We start from the raw sequence: 15,964 nt of genomic DNA, 5'->3' as shown, positions 1-15,964 counted from the left end.
CTGTAGGTGTGGTGAGCCTTGTTTCGTGCTGCTCCAGTGAAGTGTGTGTGTTGTGCATGTCCTTCAGTACATCCCCGAAGCATCGGCCTCTGTACACATGTGCTGGCTGACCCTGCCTTTTGTGCACAGCTGCCCCAAAGTGTCCAAGATTGATTGGATTCTCTCTGGGTGAGATGGAGAATGAATCTGCATGCACCCTAAAGCCATGTCTGAAATCCATTGCCTGATCACCTCCTCCCAAGGGGAGAAGTAATGAATTGCTGATGAAAATGGTTACCTAAACTTTAAGGTTAGCCAGCATTTTTAAAAATCCCAGGAAGCTGTTCCTTTTCAAGAACAGGTCTGATTAATTCTATCAAAAATTTGAAATGCAGCTTTCTCTTGAAAATTTGGCACATTGCTTACAGTCTACCAATATGGCTTTAATCAAGAAGGCTTAGTTTGCACATACAGAGATTTTTCTGTCCTCAAGTACACAATCCATGAAAAGTTTGACTCTGAGAGTCAAAACTCCCTTCTGCTTGTCTTTCATCATGTGTAATAAGGAGTCTGCTAGCAGATCACACGTTGCATGACTGGTTCACTTCTTGGCACTCAGATGTATTTCTGTGTACTCGGGCTGTGCTGAATCTCATGTTTCTGGCTGCTTTTCTGCTACTGTTTTCAGTGTCAACACGACTAACTCTGCACTAACATCCTCCTTGATTGCCATGTTGTCTGTTTTTGGGGGAACTTTGCGTCAGTAAGTGTGGGCATTGTATTCCCTGCCCATCACTGCACAGCCTGCCTGCCTTATCCCTACCCCACTTCGGCTGGGTGCTGCCAACACCTGCAGCAGCCTCTGCGTGGGGCAGGTGAGACATGGCCCTGTTGGGGTGGAATAGGGGACTGCTTTCACTGGGTGTTTTCATTGGCCTTCCTCTGAAATTTCCTGCATTTAGGATTCTCCAAGGTTTATCCAGAGGGAAGTTGGGGGAAATGGACAATGCTCTGTGGCAGATACATTGTATTTCCACGTGCACCAAACATGTTTCAGTGCCCCTGGACTTCATCCCCACAGATTTCCTCTCCCAGAAAAGGAGATAGGTCTCAGGGGCATCTGGTGCAGGTGTTACCTCTGTGAAAGCATTACTCCCAAAATCAGTACTTGCAACCTGAAAAACCTTAAAGGCAACCTAAAGCCTAATGGGTTTTCTGAGACCCTGCAGGTGGAAAGTGTGAGCTATGGCTTGGCTGAACATTTTTTATTTGCAAGGCAACTTTTAGCCTTTCCAATCCATGGCATGACTACACTCTTTTGCACAGTCCAGGGGAACTACTGGTCTGGCAAGATGCTATCAAGGCTTGTGGTCCTTGCGATGGGCCCTTGGGATGTTGAGCTCCACAGTGGAATAGCGACAGGGCATATGGGGACCGCATCTCATGAGCAGTAGCAGAGTGACGGGTGGGAAACAGGCAGAGACTTGCCCTCATTATGCATGGGTCTAACATGCCCAATTACCCCATCCTCTCCTCACCTCTGCAATGTAAAAGACTGTTGTTGAGAGTGGTCATAACTCATGGTGAACACCCTGCCTCCCCCTTACTCCTTTCACACCCACTGCTCTCCATTTTCCTTCCAGAAAAAAAATGTGTCTTTGATGAAATGAAATGGCTCAGTCAAAGAACCCCTCAAATGCTTGGGGACCCCTGCAGTTGGCCACCCTTGCCCACTTCCCAGCTCTATTTCTGGCCGAGTTTGGAGTTTAAGTGGGCTGACCTTGTGCCCTGACTGCCCTGGGGGTCAGTGATGAAAGCGGATGGAGGCTTCACAGTCAGGTCTCTTGTGTGTGACTCTTTTGTTCCCAGGACAAGGGTGTGCAGTGCCTGGGACAGTGCTTAATTGTTTGGGGGCACTGCTTTACCCGTCATGCCCTTCCCCGGGTGGCCCCAGCCCTTCTTGCTCATGCGTGGGAGGGAGGCAGCTTCCCCACTCAGGGTAAGGAGGAGGAAGCAGAGTCTGAATTGCTTGGGATAATTTCTGGCTGTTTATCAATCTGTGTCATAAATTTTGCAGAGTGCCAGAAAGCAGAAGGAGAAATAAAGTTAATAAAAAAGGACTTCCTGGCATTTTGTGACTCCTGTCTATCACTGGGTGTATCCTCCATTGTCCTTCTGTGCAAACAAGAGCAACATCACCTTGTCCCAGCCAGCTCCTGTATCCATCCACTGTGCTCCATGGGATTCACCCCATCACTGAGACCTCCCTCTGCCCTTCTACAGGTACTTAATGAGGAAAGTCCTGTGTCAGGCCTGAGGCTTAGTCCAAGTGGAGGCAATGAGTTCACACCAGGGAGGGCAGAAACTTTGCATTGATCTTGTGGGTGTGCAAGCCTAGGGCTGGATTTATTGAGACTTGTGGAAAGTTGGGTTGATTTTTTTTTTGCTAGATCAGAGCTGGACACCACACCTGGCACTGCCCTGAAGACATGCAGAGGAGTGGTAGGTTTTCTGTAGATGTGCTTGGGCAGGGGAAGGATGCTGGACAACCTGTGGGCATGAAGATAAAGAATTGAAAGTTTACAAAGCCTTGCCTGGTAGAGGTGGGTCAGCAGAGCTCAGCACAATCATGAAGGAAGCCTTGTACCACTCAATACCTCTTTGGCTGCCCCCTCAGCATCTTTCTTTTCCCAACGAGTCCTTCCTCTGTGCTTCACATCTTCATTAGTGCTGGAGACTGGGGCAGGAGCCTCCACAGCAGGCCCTCCCCTCTGCCATTTCGGGGAGTGACTGTGCAGAGGAAATGGATAAAAGGAGCCCAGGGTCAGGGTTTAATTACCCCATTGCGTGCAGAGACGAGTGATGGACAGAGACTGTCAGTGGGTCACTGATTAGCTGCCACAGAGCAGACAGAGGAGGGGGGAAATGTGATGAGCCCCTGGGACAGGCCAGTGCTGGGGAGAGCTGTGAGACATGGAGATGGCAGCTCGTTGTGAAAGACACTTTTTCTTTTAGTTGTTTCCCCGGTCTTTCATCCCACTATTTGTCCCAGCTCCATCAGGAGTCCTGTGGGCTAAAAAGTCTCCTGCTGTGCCATGGCTGCTTTGCTGGCTAGGGACAAGTTGCTGCTGAGGTGGCAGGTCCCCTGGGGGATGGAGAAGAAGGGATGTCTCCTGCTAGCTGTGGCGATTTCTTGTCTCCCTGTGGCAAGGTGGCAAGGAAGGATGGAGGGAGGGGAGAAGGGAAAGACTAATGAAAACACATGAGGGAAGGGAAGGAAGAAAGCTGAATGAAATGGCTGCTGGCAGGTGAGGTGTAATACACAGATAGTGCTCCTCTGTACAGCAGTGAAGTTTTCCTTCAGTGAGATCAGCCCAACGAAAGTGCAAACCAGGCTGCCTCCTTTGGACATGGCTGAATGCCTCAGGTAATAAACCTGTCTGGCATCTGTTGGGTCTGGGACTGAGAGAGACCAGTTTTATTCTCTTGGCAGATTTGGTGACCTGGTTCTGTGTAGCAATATGCAGAAGAAGCAAGTTTCAGCAAGTCTTAACTCTTCTGCTCCTGATCCCATAGGTAATTCTGCCTCCTTTCCTTCTCATCCTCATATCTTGTTCCTCATCCCACCATGCTGTCTCTGAGCCCAGCCTCCCTTTTTCCACATTTAGACAACTCAAGTCAACTCATATCCCTGACCCTGTCCTCAAGTCCTGCCATACAGTGTTACACCTCACACACAATCTTCTTCCTGTTACCCTTGGCCTCAAGACTCCTCTTGCTTCTCTACAATCCCCATCACACACTCTCTTTTGGAGTCTGACCTTCAGTTTCTACCTCCATATACAGTTGTCCCCCAAGGTCCTGCTTCCCATGTTCACTCTCCCTATCATTCCTACCCTTTCCTCTCCCATTCTTGCTTTTCCTCACTCATCCCTTATCCCTCTTTCCTGTCCCCTTCACCCCTGATCTCCCAGGGTTTTTTGCGTTGATCGTTTCTGGAATCATGAGATCACTGTTTTTTTCTGTCGCTCTCAGTGGGAACATCACATTAAGGAGCGTGGATAAGTGACCGGGGGCCATTGGGGTGACTCTGGCACCCCCTCTCCCCACTGTCCCTACCCCCCTCTTCTTCTGTATCAAAGGAAGCTTTGTTGTCCAAAAGCAGAAAGAGAAAAGCAGATAAAAAGGCGGAACATGTGATCTCATTGGCTTTATTTAGACATCCAGCTATCCCTCCTCTCTTCTTGATTCATCCAAAATTATCTAAGTAAAAATCCATAATCCATCCTTGGGCTACTCATTTCTGAAAGAGATGGTGGTAGATTCTTTTTTCCAAAGGGGCTCCAACAGCTGACCTCTTGGTCTCCCCAAGGTGCAAAGATGACCCTGATGGGGCTCTCTACACACTGTAATGCCTTTGATCAGAGTCTTCACATCAGGAGTGTGGCATCCCACCATGTGAAGGAGAATTGAAGCAGGGAGAAGCAAAGCCTTTTCCTTAAAGTTTCACCATTGTTTAGTGGACAATTCCAAGAGTATCCAACAATACATTGTTTCAGCAGGAGCACTGCTTGGTGGGAAGGTTTAAATTTGCAGCGTTAGATGCACAACAGTTGAATTAACAAGTTTCTGGATCTTCCAGGGACTTGTTTTTTTGACAAGGGCAAAATTCTTCATCTTGGGGTGCTTTGGTTGTCTTTAGTGATGGAGATGATCAGCATGTGAGCACCCTGTACGATAGAGCTCCTGTGGGAGCAGTGGAGCACAGCTGAGGTTGCAGGAAGAATGTCTGTGTCTTTGTTGGGATTCATTTAGATGCTATCAAGGCAGAAGGCAGGAAAAATGATTATTATGTATTCCTTTGTTGTTACATATTGGGAGAGTTTGAGGCTTTCCAGTGAAAGCTGCCCTGCACGCTGATTTTAAACAGTATGGTTGACTAAGCAAAAATCCTTATTGTGGGCAGAGCTGTATGAATATAAAGAGTTGGTCAGTGCATCATTTTCATGATGTTTTAACCAGCTTGGTTAAAATCCACCAAACAAGAAGTCCTTCTAATATGGGAATATAATGGCCCTTTTATCTGTAGTCCATTCCCCTTCTCTACAGGAGTAAAAATTCTCTGCATAACGCCTTACATCCACAGCTTTGTATGTGTGTGTGCGGGATGTGGCTAAGGCTGAAATTTAATGATTGTTTCAAGGACCTTCCAAAATAGTGAAGGCAATAAAAGGGAGAAGAGTTCAGAAAGCTTGGCAAGTGGACACAGGCAGCATATGCTGTGTTCATCAAACACATGACAAGGACTGAGATCGACTCAGGACAAAGGGTGGTCAGAGGAGTGAAGAGGGTCAGTAGAGAAGAAGGTGAGCAGAAAGGCAGAAAAATTTGCATCAGGTGAGAATGGAGAATTTTATTTTGTTGCAGAACACAGTATCAGTGAAGTATATACCCAAATGCTATGAAAGGAAAGGAGGTGGGAATTTGGCTAAGGAATTGTTTCTGTTGCAGAAAGGTCACTGTAGAAGTTGCAGTGACTTTGGCATCATGTGATCTTTTACATATCTGTGTACGTGTAAGGTGATTCAGTGAAGCAGTATGTGCAAGGAGACTATAGCTGGAAGGATGCCTGTGGGAATGCCTGAAGTATAATTTCAATGGGGTGTGGGAAGACGTGATGTTCATGGGGATTTGCCACAACTTTTCTGTGGTGAGAGATCATGCACAAGAAGATTTACAGCAACAGTGCAGGGAAACTATGTGACACTGCAACCCATCCAACAGAGAGTGTCAGCTCCAGCTTACAACCAACTGAATCAGTAAATGTGGAGGCAAGAAAGAGACTTTTTTTGTCCTCCCATGTGTTTTTTACTAAATGCCGAGTTCCCATAAAAATTTAGACCCATTGTAACTGCCACTCAACTCCTGTCAATTCTGGGTCCCTATCATTTGATTTTCCTGAAACAGGCACCATGAGTCAATTTGCAAGATATTTCCATTAGCATGTTGGGCTGATTCAACTTATATCCTGCCCCGTTGTGTCTGACTCATTCTTCCCCGTCTCTAAGAGAAGCCCAGTGGAAGCAGAGGGGCCTTCACATAGATGCTCAAGGTCTCTATCAGATAATAGGTGAAGAAATATTTGCCATGACCAAGCTATGGTCATTTTTTGCCATTCCTTAGTCACTTGGCAGCCAATGGAGGGAAGAGGCGAGAGCAGGGTGGGGGAGAGTAAATGAGACAGAGAGACGAGAACAAAAGATTCTTTTGTGGTACAAAGAGAGAGAAAAGGGAAAGCATCACCAAATGCCCAGAAGCCATGTTTGTAACAAGAGACCTATTCTCTCAGCTACTTGGAAAACAACTTGGAGTAAAAGGCCCTGGTTGAATTAACCCTTCATGGAGGTGATTTACTGAGTGTGAAGGAAAGAGGCATGGCCGCGGGAGATATGATCTGTGTGGAGAGGTAGCAGTCTTCACTCTTGGGCAACTTAAAACAACGATTGGTTGTCCGGGAAGAGGAGCTAGGGATGGTGTTGGGTGGTTTGACTATAATGAAGTTTTAAAATGTCAGATATCCTTTCTGCATTGGAACTTTGGTTTTGGAAGAGATAACCAGAGGGGTTTTTGCAGCATATGAGGCGATGACTTTTCAATCAATGTTTTTCCTAGGGATGCTATGGAGTAAGGAAAACACCACCCCTAAAAATATGGCTTACTGCATCATAATCTTGTCCCATCACAGCCTCTGTGAATTCAGGTTCTATTGCTGGCCTTCAAAAACTCTCTCCTCACACATTGTGTCTCTCTTGCTCATGTCTTTGTCCTCTCTTTGACTGAGAAGGACAATTTTACTGGAGTTAGGGGTTCTCTTAAAACTGATTGAAAGTATGCCAAATCATCAATTTTCAAAGAAACAACCACCTTTAATTTGTTGTCATCATTCCCTCCCTTAGCCTCCTCCACATTATTTATAAGGAATTTTCCTCTTTAATTGAGTGGGTCTTTGGGTGAAAGAAGAATCTAGGCTGATGGTACCAGAAAAAGCTCCACTCAAGGAAAGAGAATCTGCACCTATTTGAAGATAAACATGGAATATCAGCATATGCTGTGTCAGTTTGACTGTGTGCTTGCTTCTGGGTGCCCTAAAGAAGCGAGATAGATCTCAGAGAAAGCTTCCTCCCCTTATGAAAGTGCAGGAGGGACAGCAACCTGCCTCTGGAGCCTCCTAACACAGTGCCAGGCAAAGGGCTGCAAAGAGCAGTGGAAAGACATTTCTCCTCTCTGCTTCATTGTCTCACCAGCTCAGCAGCAGCGTCCTCCCATCATGGGTCACCCATCCTCCTGGCCTGATGGTGCAGAGGGGGAGGATGCAGTGGGTGCCCCTGGAGCCCATGGTCAGGTGGGCTGCCAAGCGGATATGAGATGCAAACAGCTTTACAACTGTGCTTTCGTAAATAAGCCATCACATGGGACTCGTGCACGTCTGTTGGAGCAGCAGTTTGGAAACAAGGAAGATCATGTGGCAACAGAAGTCTGCAGGCTCCCAGTCCTCCCCCACTCCCTAACCTTCTTGCTCCCTTTCCTTCTCTATCTCTCTGTGTCTCTGTCTTACTGAGATGGTAACCTCAAAAGCTGGAGTAAGATTTTGCTCCCACTAACCTCACCCAGGGCTTTGGGGTATATGTGTTGGCACTTGTGTTGGCGTTCAGCCTACCTGTGCTACTCAGACCGCCTGTGCTGTGTGATGTCCCCTGCAAGCCCACCAGGGGAGTTTGCAAATTCAGTCTCCTAAAGGGATTGAAGGATATTTACCCCGAGGGGATGTTAAATATGATTAAAGCCATTGCTCAATGGGATTTTCACTATGCAGGAGAGTCTGGCAGAAACTTTTTCTTGGCAGTACGGTTTTAATACTTGGTGGGCATTTACTGGAGTTACTTGTAAGGTCAGAAGAGAGAGTTCTGGAGTTTTTAAACTAAAAAAACTTGAAGTTCTCCACTGCTGCCTCATAAAACTAACTCATTCACAATGACACAGCAAAGCAGAAGTTTCAGAACATTGAGATATCAGCTAAGCTAAGAGCAGGTGGTGTTCTGTGAACAAAAAATGCTACTACATTGTCAATTAATGCAGGTCTTTGAGCCTTGGCTCCACTCACGGCCTCCTATTGTAACTGAGGTCTTAGGTGCATATGCCAACCAACCTTGCTGAGTGCAAATAACTCAGAGACAGGAAGGAACAGGGGGATTTATTGGGCTGTGCCAGGTGAGGCTCAGCCTGTCCCATTGTGCTGGCACTTGGGTGTTGTTGTTGATTACACCTTCTTCTACCGTGTTCCTCTAGATATCATTTCCTCTAAGATGACTTTTCCTAGCTTAGAAGCTCAGGATCTGAGTCCACAGTTCATAAGACCTTTACCTTTTCTTGCATCATACGTTCCTTCCTGTGCACCTCTGCTGGCTGCACTCTTAGCCTCTTCTCTTCTCTTCTCTTCTCTTCTCTTCTCTTCTCTTCTCTTCTCTTCTCTTCTCTTCTCTTCTTTCTCTTCTCTTCTCTTCTCCTCTTCCTCTTCCTCTCCCTGTTAGCTGCCTTAGGCTGTGTTGAATTTGGATCTGAAAATGGGACTGGTTTGGATTGAATTAATATTTACAGCAGATGGGAGTGGGCTTGATGGGAAGAGTTTGCCTTTATACAGTGCTGCTGAACTGGTGTGAGTAATTTCACTATGCCTGGTTTAAAAACCCTGTTTATCTTATACCAGAACCTTATTACCAATTGGCAAGCTGTTTGCTGGACCAGCGTTCCATGGACAGGAAAAAGATTATTCAGCAAGTGCTAAAATGGGATTCCCAAAAAGCTGACAAAAATCTTTAGTTCCTCGGCATCCAGCTGCTCCAGGCTATCTCCTTCTCCACAGCCTGTGAGGAATTCATAGCAGAACATCTGCATCTTCTTCCCAGTTTGATCCACCAGGCCAAAACTCCTAATTACTAGCCCTAAAAAGGAAAATCATCCTGTCTGAGAAATTCCCTAGGCAGGAATCATAGAATCATGGAATCATAGAATGGTGTGGTCAGGAAGAGACATTAAAGATCATTTAGTTCAACCTCCCCTGCCATGGGCAGGGATGCCACCCACTAGACCACATTGCTCAAAGTCCACTTAACCTGAGCATAAACAGTTCCAGGGATGGGCAGGGATGGCAACCAATGTTTGTCGTGAGAAATCAGGACCTGAAAACCTCTCACAGGGTTTATATTTTGACTAGATTTCCTTGATAGACCAAAATTTCATCCAGTCTAATATAGTGTGTGTAAGACATTGCCACAGTGTTACCTATCAAGGGAGTAAAATATTTCAATATAGAATTAAACCCCAAATTAAGGAAAATTAAGACTGTTTCCAAATAAATTATGTCTCAACATAAAAGATTCTACCTGGAGGATCTGGCAAGTTAGTCTAGCTCATAGTGCTGCCAAATCCTTTCCCTCTGCCCTTGTTCAGTCTCTGCTTTAAAAAACAAAACAAAACAAAAAAAACCAAACAAAACAAACAAAACAAACAAACAAAAACAAAACCAAAAAAAACCCAGAAAGAAATGATGGGTAGGAGATGTTGTGGTCCCGGGGAGAAGCAGAGCCCTATCTCCTTACACAGCTATCAGGGAGTGGAGCAGGAGAGAGGAGGGTAGCACAGTGCTGTACAGCTGCAGGGCTGCTCACAACGGGGCAGAGCTCCCAGAGAATGTGCTCTTTGTTCCCTGCCTTTAAAGGGTAAGAGAAACACTTATGCATGGCAAATTAGCCCAAAAATGTATTTCTCTAAAACACCCGATTGTCTGGCCAGCTCTGCAGCTGCAGGGAAGTTCCAGGGAGAGAAGGGGGAGGCGGCGGGGAAGGAGGAGGGAGGCAGGGAAGGAGGATATTGATGGCTGGGGGCAGGGGAGGGAGGGGGGCAAGGCAAGATGATTGTGCGAATGAGGGAGAAATTCTCATGCCACCATTCAAACAGAGCTGACCAGTGAGCCAGGAGACTCTTGAGAGAGGAGCCACGTTGGTGGTCAGGGGACCACGATGTCTCCTGGGGGGCAGGGAGAAGAGGGGACCAGGCAGCTGTGCTGGGGACAGCGTGGGAGCAGGCCCTGGTGCAGCCGGCGGTGCCGGGGAGTCCTGCCAGCCGGCAGGTTCAGCCGGGCCATCTGGGCCGGGCTGCTCCGCCAGCGGTGCCATGCTCCTCTAGTCACCGTGCCACGCGTGCCGGGGGCTGCGGCTCCTCTCCTGCCCCTGAGCAAAGTGCACAGGGTTCCACTGTCTTTGAGGAGCAGAGCCTGTGCTCTTCCCAAGAGGCGGCACCTAGGTTTAAAACTTCCCAAATGTACCTCTTAATTAGGAAATTGATCTGGGCTCCTTAAGAATTTCCAGATTAATGCTGATACTTATTTAAAAACTTCCAGACCATTGCTGGCAGAAAAGTGATTCCTTGAATTTCCCTGGAGTTTGGGAAGCAAAACCTAGTGATAAGGTTCTTGACAATGGCTTGTACTGTGAAGTTCATGGTGAGTGCCACAGTCTTGTCCCTGCCCCAAGGGATGCCACTGAAAGTAGTCAGGCCTACCCTGAGCACAGCTGAGACCTCAGAGTCCAGGGAGTGTCTTCCACATGGTCTGGGATGAGACATCGTCTTCACGTGCATGCATTTATTTTATTTTCCATTACCTGTTGATGTGGAAAGAGAGGTGGTGCAAACTACAGCACTTTGCAGGTACAGCCTTGAGGTAACCTGCCTTGTCCTCACCACTGCTGACTGAATGCTCCTGGGGACATCTGCAGAGCGATGGAGATGCTGCCTGCAGAGGAAGCAGCTTAGGCAGGCTTTGCCTTTGAGGACACTCAGGGGTGCACTTGCCTGCATAAATCCAGGTCCCAGTGCTCTGTCCTTTCTGCCACATGTCATGGCCTATTTTGGGCAGACACTAACTTCTTCAAAGTCACCAGTGCCACCTGCTGTGGGGGCTGGTGAGACTGGGACGTAGCCTGAGGTTAAGCCAAGCTTAGACTGTCCATGAGAAAAGAGAGACATGAGAATGTCACGTGGGATTTAGTTTCAATACATTCCCATGACTGTCCAGCTCAGGTGCAGGATTGATGTTGCCACCAGTTCAAGTTGGTCCAGGAAAACTATTTCCAGGTTGCTGTAACACTCATCATGTGACCAAATGTTTTCAAGGAAAACCCTGTCACTCTTCGGGTTTGTAATCCAGAAGTCCTGCAAAGTCCCCTCTCACTGGACTGGAAGACAGGAAGGACAAGTGGACGTCGATGATTTATCTGAACAAGAAGTGATATCAACTGTGCTGAGAACTATTCACAGAATCACAGAATGGGTCAGGTTGGAAGGGACCACAGTGGGTCATCTGCACAACCTCCCTGCTCATGCAAGCTCATTCCAGAACACATGGCACAAGATTGTGTCCAGACAGTTCTGGAATGTGAGGAAACTCCACAGCCTCCCTTGGCAGCCAGTTCCAGTGCATGATCACCTGCGCAGTAAAGAAATTCTTCCTCACATTCAGGTGGAACTTCCTGTGCATCAGTTTCTGCCTGTTCCCTCTGGTCCAGTTGCTTGGACAATTGCCTATTCTGCTTTGAATCTTGCCTATTCATTTTTTCTTTTCAGAGGTTTATGAAGATGCTTTAGTTAACACTGGGTATGGAAGTAACTGCTGGATACAGAGCAGGATCTGACTGAGGGAATCCAGTGTGAGAATTTCCTATAGTGGAGAAGCTCATCAAACTTTTCTTGAAGAGGTATGATGAGCAGAGGAGGGGCTGGGGAGCTGAACCGCTCTTTAAATGAAGGGTTGGGAAGCTGCTGGCAACTAGTATAATCCTGTCATCACTACCTTGCACATTTCTTTATGGCCAATTCACTCTCTCATTCTATGTACACATGGGAGAAGGGAGGATGAAAAATGTTAATTTTAATCAAGGCAGCAATCCTTCTTGGCTTTAACACTCTTCATTTTCCACTCAGGTGAAAGAGATTCTTCTGCGTGCACTGACATATATCCCTGTGATGAGGGGGATCTGTCCTCTGTTCTCTCGTCTCAGACCTTCACACCCCTGCCACTCCTCCTCCCCTGTCTCTCCAGAAACACCCTGAGCTGCCACCACACAAACTTCTGTGACCACGTTCCATTAACTTAACCTTCATTTTTAAGGCCACAGAGCTACAGTGGTGCCAGTGCTGGGCTTCATGGCTGACCTTCATGGAGTGTGTGGCACAGACTTGATGGCAGGCCTGCTGTGAGTTCTGAGATCACTTGTGCCAAGGTGGGACTCAGGGAAACCAGGAATCCAAGCACGCTCCACCTCTTTGTGGAGACCCTGAGACCTCCCAGCTACGGCAAGGATGTGGCATCATTGGGTGGGAATGACTGGTACCAGGGAAGCATTTACTGGTAAATAATTTGCTAAGAAATAGGACTTCAAGGGAATGAAGTTGCAAATTCAGACATAATTCAACGAGCACTTTTGAGTGGAAAGTGAGTGTGGGAGATGGATTTTTAAAATATCAAAACATTTCATTTCAAGGCAATCTTCCTGAATTATTCTTTTCTAAATGCCAAAATGCTGTGAATGGACATTTTCAAAGTGAATTTCTGACATTTTGTTTCAAGCCAGCATTTTGCATTTAAAACTTGACCCAGGCTGAAAGATGAGAGGTCAGTCACAAGACCCTAAAACAATGAAATAAAACTTGCTATTTAATGTTCAGAATAATGTTTCAATCTCTGAGTTATGCCATTTGAAATAAAAATTAAAAATCACCACAGAGCTCTTATGCATGTTCAGATCAACGTGGCCCTACCTGACCCACCTCTGAAGAGGTGGAGTCACTGGAGCAGAAACAGACAGTGTGGTTGGGATAAAACCAGCCAGCAGTGGCCTGAAATGAACAAAACATCCCCTTATGCATCCCGGGCAGAATTTCACTCTTCTATTGATAAATTTCAGTTTGATCTCGATGAGGCTCTTTACGAAGGAATGTGCTCCTCTTAGGGATGTTTGCATCCCCTCAGCTGCACTGGTGGCAACAGGCAGAGCAATGGCAAGCAAAGTCCCTGTGCCTATGGCAGGTTTACTCTGCTGGCAATGACCTTTAAGCAAAGTGGCAACCAAAGTGTTACCATTTTCTATCAATCTCTGGGAGCGCTGTCCCACTGTTCTCCATGAAAACCAGTGGAGCTCTTCATGGGCATATGCCCATAGGCACCTCCAGGGAAAAAATGCAAGCATAAGCAAAGTTTGGGTGCAAGAAAATCCCTGCTAATTTGGGAAGTGGCCCTACTACTTCTTATAATAGGTGGGTATGGTGGGGGACAACAACCAAGCAGGATGAAGGACACTGACAGTGTTTTGAGAAGATGCTGTGCCTCCCAACTGCATCTTCTGTACAAAGACAGGTTCAGTCTCGAGGGACGTGAGGATTAGCCTTCCTCCCCCTTCCTCGCCAGCCCCAACTCCTCACTCCCGCTGCCCCGGCCTCCCTGCCATGCGCACGTGGGCCCGGCTGGCCATGAATAGAGTTGGCACGGGTGGGTCCAGCCTGAGCCACTGGGGCTCACAACTCCCGACCTGAATAAGCAGCATAAAGGCACAGAGCAGCCCCGTCGCGGCTCTGTCCCGACCCATCCTCCCCAGCTGCAACAGCATCCGCTGTGGGCCCAGACCGGCCATTCTTATCCAGTCCTTCTGTGCAGTTTGTCTTTCTCTCCCTCTCTCGTCTCCCCCCACCCCCGCCTTTCTTTTTTTTTTAATCCCCTTTTTTCGAACATATCATTACAGGAGCAACAAAAAAGATGGGACAATACAGCCATTGATGAACTGCTCTCGTCCTCCAGTCCCGATCCCCCCCACTCCCTCCCTCTCCTTCTCTGGTGCGTGCCAACACTCTTTCCACCCGCCCAGGGCTGGAGCCAGCGCCAAACAACCTCTGCTAATAAACAAGAGGAACCAGATAAACCAGGAACACAATAGAGGGATTTGTTGCACTTTAGTGATGGTGGGAACAATGTCAACTCCGTGGCGCAGCTGCATGGACCCCCTCCCATCCTCTCCCCCAAACGCCTCGTGCCCCCCGCGTACTTGCAGCCCAACACTGTGATTTATGAAAGGCCAAAGGTCACTGTGCATTAAAGGGCTTCTTTCTTGCATCATTTATTAACCCCTCTATGACAAGGAGCACTCATTGTGGCAGTGGTGGTGGCACAGGGAGCAGGGCACGGGCAGAGTCCATCCCAGTGGCACCATGCATCTCCCAGAGGATGCTGAGATGCAGGCTGGTGCTTAAGCCTGGTTTTACACTGACCTGGTGCTGGGGGAGTAGGAGAGGCTTTGGTGAGATATGTTTTGGCCAGCAAAAGCAACTCATGACTCCAGCACCGCTCTGTTCGTACTGCACCCATGTCACCATCTGCCACACCCACACTTGCTGCCAGGCTGGCTGCTCAGGTTGCTGTCCATGCTGTGGCCATGCACACACTGAGAGCTGGCCTGAAGGTTCTGTATGTCACATGGTAGCGTGGACCACGTTGCATCACCAGAGCCTTAAGTCACCCTGTGCCACCAGGTGTTGTCACATGGGCTGCCCATGATGCAGCTGGGCAGAGAGGAGGCAGGGGGTCATGACAGAGGATCACTCCAAGGTCTCCTTCTCAGGAAAGTAGAGATGTGCCCAAAATCTCTCCTTGGCTCACCAGAGCTGGTTGCCATTACAGGCAAAGCTGCAGTGTCATCATGCAATATTTTCAAGCCTTCCTGTGTAGCCATGAAGCAGCATCGTGAAACAGCAGCATAACAAATCCTTAGACTGATCTTTTTCTCCTGAAGTTGCAGTGACCAGGTGAGTTTGAGTGAGCCATTGCAGTAGCAAAGGCTTCAGCACTGAACTTTGAACCCTGAGGTATAGCCCCATATCCCCGGCTGTGCTTGAGGGTTCCCTGGAGACCCTCTCCATGGGCAAGCTTGCTTGGGAGGACAAGAACATTGCCATCACAGGCTGGGGGTGGTGAGACAGCCCTGGAAAGGGGATTTCATGTCCATTGTAAGAGCAGTGGGGCTGTGTTGGCCCCTGATTGCCTGGCCCATCCCTCCAGGCTCAGCAGAGAGCAGGCTGTGTTGGTGGGCTGGGATATCTCACCCCTCCCCGGGATGAAGGGATGGGTAACAAGGGACAAGCTTGGGAGCCCTTTGAATATGGGTGTCAGGGTGAGCCCCTGCACAGGGCAGAGGGGACATGGAGGCTGGGGTAAAGAGGAAGACGGTCCCACTGCCCAAATGCTGGCTGGTAACTCTGGTTACCAGCCAAACTGCTCCTGCCCTAGCTCTGGTGCCTTGAGGCCATGCTCCCTCACTCATTCTCCCTCACATTCCTCTGGGAGCTGATCAGGGCTTGAATGACACCCCAGATGACTCTTTGCTATTAATTCCTGTGAACAGAAAGGGCTCCTTGTTCTCCCAGTCCTACTCTCTGGAGGAATTACAGGGGCCAAGGCAGCAGGCTGAAGCCTTCCCGACTTAACCCTTCCCCCGGCTCCCCAGGAGTCTCCCTGCATCCAAGGGACTAGCAGAGGTGAAGATCACCCTGGAGCCTCCTTGACCACCACAGAGTGAGCCCATTGGGGTCACTCAGCACTGCTACAGACACAGGTCCCATTGGGAGGATCCCTTTTCTGGTTGCTCTGCCCAATCTTGTACGATTCCCTTCTTTGCCCCTCTAGGCATCTCTCATCTGGTGTGCAGACCGACAGCATCCAGCTCCCTCCATTACATAACACTGGATATGCCAGGCTCCATCCAAGAACAGGCAACCTGGTCTTTCTCCACCAGCTCTACCCCTCCAGTGCATGCTTTTTGGGGCTAGCCCTTTGGAAGTACACCTGTCCTCTCCAGCAGGAGATGCAGGGGTTAACAGCCAGGCA

Source organism: Pyrgilauda ruficollis, unplaced genomic scaffold, assembly GCF_017590135.1.
Source record: "Pyrgilauda ruficollis isolate IOZ18807 unplaced genomic scaffold, ASM1759013v1 scaffold56, whole genome shotgun sequence".
Lineage (NCBI taxonomy): Eukaryota > Metazoa > Chordata > Aves > Passeriformes > Passeridae > Pyrgilauda > Pyrgilauda ruficollis.
This window is presented reverse-complemented; position numbering follows the sequence as displayed.